Source organism: Pseudophryne corroboree, chromosome 11, assembly GCF_028390025.1.
Source record: "Pseudophryne corroboree isolate aPseCor3 chromosome 11, aPseCor3.hap2, whole genome shotgun sequence".
NCBI classification, from domain to species: domain Eukaryota; kingdom Metazoa; phylum Chordata; class Amphibia; order Anura; family Myobatrachidae; genus Pseudophryne; species Pseudophryne corroboree.
Window position 1 is genome coordinate 228077031 of NC_086454.1, and position 6000 is coordinate 228083030.

The 6000-nt window shown below is 44.9% G+C and overlaps 1 long non-coding RNA gene across 1 annotated transcript in view; it reads right to left on the reverse strand.

Annotated features, from left to right (window-relative positions):
* The window catches only part of LOC134970123 (uncharacterized), a 53394-nt gene extending 49722 nt beyond the window's left edge, over positions 1 to 3672 (reverse strand). Inside the window, exon 1 of the long non-coding RNA XR_010189678.1 lies at positions 3555 to 3672. This is a non-coding gene — a long non-coding RNA (uncharacterized LOC134970123). The remainder of the gene's footprint in view (positions 1 to 3554) is intronic.
* Between the last annotated feature and the right edge of the window lie 2328 nt (positions 3673 to 6000).

Here is a 6000-nt window from a genome sequence, read left to right on the forward strand (position 1 = left end):
TATACTGTATATAACGGACCTGGTGGACACTGTCAGCAGACTGCTAAACTAGTATGAAGAAAAAAAAAAACACCACAGGTAGGTATACAATACAATGTAGATGGATGGATAGTAAGTATAGTATTATATTACTTATGGAGGACGAGTGCACTGACGACACAGAGGTAGGTACAGCCGTGGCCTACCGTACTACTTATATATATAATATACTGTATATAACGGACCTGGTGGACACTGTCAGCAGACTGCTAAACTAGTATGAAGAAAAAAAAACCCACCACAGGTAGGTATACAATACAATGTAGATGGATGGATAGTAAGTATAGTATTATATTACTTATGGAGGACGAGTGCACTGACGACACAGAGGTAGGTACAGCCGTGGCCTACCGTACTGCTTATATATATAATATACTAAATATAACGGACCTGGTGGACACTGTCAGCAGACTGCTAAACTAGTATGAAGAAAAAAAAAAAACACCACAGGTAGGTATACAATACAATGTAGATGGATGGATAGTAAGTATAGTATTATATTACTTATGGACGATGAGTGCACTGACGACACAGAGGTAGGTACAGCCGCGGCCTACCGTACTGCTTATATATATAATATACTGTATATAACGTACCTGGTGGACACTGTCAGCAGACTGCTAAACTAGTATGAAGAAAAAAAAAACACCACAGGTAGGTATACAATACAATTTAGATGGATGGATAGTAAGTATAGTATTATATTACTTATGGAGGACGAGTGCACTGACGACACAGAGGTAGGTACAGCCGTGGCCTACCGTACTACTTATATATATAATATACTGTATATAACGGACCTGGTGGACACTGTCAGCAGACTGCTAAACTAGTATGAAGAAAAAAAACCCACCACAGGTAGGTATACAATACAATGTAGATGGATGGATAGTAAGTATAGTATTATATTACTTATGGAGGACGAGTGCACTGACGACACAGAGGTAGGTACAGCCGTGGCCTACCGTACTGCTTATATATATAATATACTATATATAACGGACCTGGTGGACACTGTCAGCAGACTGCTAAACTAGTATGAAGAAAAAAAAAACACCACAGGTAGGTATACAATACAATGTAGATGGATGGATAGTAAGTATAGTATTATATTACTTATGGAGGACGAGTGCACTGACGACACAGAGGTAGGTACAGCCGTGGCCTACCGTACTGCTTATATATATAATATACTGTATATAACGGACCTGGTGGACACTGTCAGCAGACTGCTAAACTAGTATGAAGAAAAAAAAACACCACAGGTAGGTATACAATACAATTTAGATGGATGGATAGTAAGTATAGTATTATATTACTTATGGAGGACGAGTGCACTGACGACACAGAGGTAGGTACAGCCGTGGCCTACCGTACTACTTATATATATAATATACTGTATATAACGGACCTGGTGGACACTGTCAGCAGACTGCTAAACTAGTATGAAGAAAAAAAAAAACACCACAGGTAGGTATACAATACAATGTAGATGGATGGATAGTAAGTATAGTATTATATTACTTATGGAGGACGAGTGCACTGACGACACAGAGGTAGGTACAGCCGTGGCCTACCGTACTACTTATATATATAATATACTGTATATAACGAACCTGGTGGACACTGTCAGCAGACTGCTAAACTAGTATGAAGAAAAAAAAAAACCACCACAGGTAGGTATACAATACAATGTAGATGGATGGATAGTAAGTATAGTATTATATTACTTATGGAGGACGAGTGCACTGACGACACAGAGGTAGGTACAGCCGTGGCCTACCGTACTGCTTATATATATAATATACTATATATAACGGACCTGGTGGACACTGTCAGCAGACTGCTAAACTAGTATGAAGAAAAAAAAAACACCACAGGTAGGTATACAATACAATGTAGATGGATGGATAGTAAGTATAGTATTATATTACTTATGGACGACGAGTGCACTGACGACACAGAGGTAGGTACAGCCGTGGCCTACCATACTGCTTATATATATAATATACTGTATATAACGGACCTGGTCGACACTGTCAGCAGACTGCTAAACTAGTATGAAGAAAAAAAAAACACCACAGGAGTGTTTTTCAGGCAGACAAACGTATACTGGACTGGTGGTCACTGTCAGCAATACTGTGCACTGTACTCCTGCTATAACTGGCTGCTCCCCAGTCCCCACAATTAGGCAGTGTGAGCAGTGCACTCAGCACAGATATATCATGCAGCAGTGCAGCACACTGAGGAGGTCATTCCGAGTCGTTCGCTCGGAAAATTTCTTCGCATCGCAGCGTTTTTCCGCTTAGTGCGCATGCGCAATGTCCGCACTGCGACTGCGCCAAGTAAATTTGCTATAAAGTTTGGATTTTTACTCACCGCTTTTTCTTCGCTCAGGCGATCGTAGTGTGATTGACAGGAAATGGGTGTTACTGGGCGGAAACAGGCCATTTTATGGGCGTGTGGGAAAAAACGCTACCGTTTCCGGAAAAAACGCGGGAGTGGCTGGAGAAACGGAGGAGTGTCTGGGCGAACGCTGGGTGTGTTTGTGACGTCAAACCAGGAACGATAAGCACTGAACTGATCGCAGATGCCGAGTAAGTCTGAAGCTACTCTGAAACTGCTACGAGATATGTAATCGCAATATTGCGAATCTTTCGTTCGCAATTTTAAGAAGCTAAGATTCACTCCCAGTAGGCGGCGGCTTAGCGTGTGCAATACTGCTAAAATCGCCTTGCGAGCGAACAACTCGGAATGAGGGCCAGAGTGAGCACAGATATGGTGGAGCGTTTTTTTTAAGGCAGAGAAACAAAGGATTAAACTAACTCACTGGTGGTAAACCCTGCACTGTACTCCCTAACAGCTTTTCCCCGTCCCCACATAACTAAGTCACTCAGTTTACTCTGTTCTTTTCTAATATAACGGAGAGGACGCCAGCCACGTCCTCTCCCTATCAATCTCAATGCACGTGTGAAAATGGCGGCGACGCGCGGCTCCTTATATAGAATCCGAATCTCGCGAGAATCCGACAGCGGGATGATGACGTTCGGGCGCGCTCGGGTTAACCGAGCAAGGTGGGAGGATCCGAGTCGCTCGGACCCGTGTAAAAAAAAGGTGAAGTTCAGGCGGGTCGGATCCCGAGGATCCGAACCCGCTCATCACTAATAAATATTATTATTATTCATCTTTACTGTGCCGCTGTATGTTCTCTGTGCCAGCAGAAAATGGCTGTTTGAGCTGTATGCAGCTAGAAGTGTCTGCTCTGATTTGCTGCCTGTTTATTAGCCTTGTAAAAGTAGCTTAGTCTCGTCACAATAACAATTAATACTGTAGCTGAGAGGCTCACAGCTTTTCTGGGTGTCAATGAGCTGCTGTTAGCTGCATCGGGCTGACTGCTCCCTGAGCTAGCTAGTTACTCTACTTTCTGATTGGCATAGCTCTGCCAAGGGTATCCTACTGTTTCCTTTCACAGGAGCTGAATTAGAAAAGTGTTACCCGTTCCCTGTGTTGCTCACCTGCTGTTGCTCTGAAAAGGAGGCACCTACATTCTTGCCTATGCTGGGAGGGAAACAGCTGTGTCCGCTGCCTCTGTGTTCACTGGAATCTGGGTCTCACTCTTCCAGATGGCTGCCTCACCCCACAGCAACGTTTTTTTAAATCTGGCAGTTAACTGACCCAGCACATGCCAGCTTCCACCCATGTGACTCTCACTGAACCAGCAGTGTCTCTGTGCCAACCCTCTCCTTACTGCATGTCACAAAGCCTTCAGTCAAGCTGCATTTCGTAGGGGGGAAAGGGCACAAAAGTCTATAACACATCTGTAGCAGCCCTGATAGGGTGTCACAATAGCAATCAATCAGATTTTACATATCATTTATCTAGCACCTACTAGAAAATAATAGCTAAAATCTGATAGGTTGCTATGGGCTACATCTCCACTTCTATAAACCTAAACCTTAATGCGGGTTTATAGACATCATGTTGATTTGTGATGTCAACATGTTCATAATGTCAACATTCAACAAGTCAACTGCCAGAATGTTGAAACAAGAATTTAGGGAAAATATTTGACCTCAGTTAGTGTCAGACTGCAGTTAGGGTCAGGGTAAGGTTAGGCTGCAAGTCGGGCTAGTTTAGGGTTGGGTGCTGTTAAGGTTATGCTGCAATTAGGGTTAGGGTAGGGTTATGCTGCGGTTAGGATGAAGTTAGGGGTTGGCTGCTGTTAGGGTTATCTGCAGTTAAAGTTAGGCTTTAGTTAGGGTAATATTGCAATTAAGGCAGAGATTAGGGTGTAATTTACAGTAGGTGAAAGTTAGTCTAAAAGTCAGGGGTGGAACTGCCGGAGGCAGCAGAGTCAAATGCCGCCGGTCTCCAGCTCTGAAGAGGGCACCTGTACTCTATTGTCCCAGCTAACCCAGGTCACCACCAGCACTGCCTGTTAGGCAGAAAACACATAATTTACATAATTCCTGCGTAGGCTGCAGGTCTTATTAGCCGCAGTCGGCACTCATCTAAACATAGCTTCCCTGCTCCCCTTGTGTACTATCCCAGTCAGTCAGCACAGCTCCTCCTGAATCTCCCAGCCAAGCTTTCAGGCAGGCACAAGCTCCGCCCAGTGACATGGACTCGAAGCCACTGAAGGGAGCTGAAGAGAGCAAACAAATTAAACAGAAGAACGCGGACGAGGGAGTAGGAGCCGGCGATGGCAGAGACATGAGAGTCATGCTACTCTCCGGTTTTGGAGGGCTGAATACGCTGTGGGTGGCCCGGAAGAAAATGCCAGAGCCCTGGGAGGGAGAGCTGAAGATCAGGGTGGAAGCCTGGTCCTGTACCCTTTATACCTTCCATTATTCCAAATACATAGGGGAAATGGGGGGACACTGAATGTCAGCCGGCCATGGAGGCATCCGTTTATGAAAAGATAGGCAGCTAAAGTGGGGTCACTGTATTGAAAGCTGAGCAACTACTGTATAGGATGGTCACTGTTTGAATGTTGGGCAACTATGGTGGGGTCACTGTATTGGAAACTGGGCAACTATAGAGGTGACACTGTATGTAATGCTCCAGCTCCATGTGCTGACGTTTGACCCATGCCAGCCCTTATCTGCCAACAGGGGCTCAGGAGGGGGGAGAGAAAACACTGATCTGTACATTCCGTGGGTACTAGTTGCATGAAAAGGAGATATCCCCCTTCAAATTACTGCCCTAAACCCCCCATATTCCTGCAGGGACCAGCCAGGCAATTGATGTAGAGCGGTGGTTTCTTCCCATTTTAGGGGGGCCTGGCCCGAAGGTGTCTACTGAAAAATGAGAGTTCCAGCTTTCTTGAACTCCACTGTCGATAGGACCAGGGATTGCAAAGATATTCAACTGCAAAGTGTGGAGGGTGGGCCCATTCAGAAAATTAGTACTCTGCCCAGGGACCGTTAATTTTGCTTCTTGGCCGAATATCTCTGGTTCTGTAAAACTTAAAATTTAGCTGAGACCCTCAAAATTTAAAGGGGGCTCTCAGCTTCCAGGGGACTCTGGAATTAAGTGTCCCAATAGAATCGAAATATCCAGCTTCAAGCACTGCATCCCAGCATCAGCTCCATGCCAGAGCCTAAGTCCAGCTGCCTGGGTAGTGTTTTTTGATCTTGACCCCTAATATATCTTGATCCGCTTGACCCAGGTACCATCCGAAAGCTGGGACTCTCTCCTTTTGGAACCAGTGAACATTTTAAACCTGCAGGCTGCATAGCTATCCCCAGTAGAATTGACACCCTCCCCTCCGGAAAACATGGAATATTAAGTCCAGCCCTGCTGGTCCCCACCTCCGCATTTTTAAGACTCACCTACCCACCCTGGAAGTCAGTGGGGGAGCTTATCTTCAGATTTTGACATAGGTAGCATACCAAGTTATACAGCTGTGGGTTTTTGAAACTTCAGAATCACTCCTCTCTCTGTCTCTCTTCCTGACAC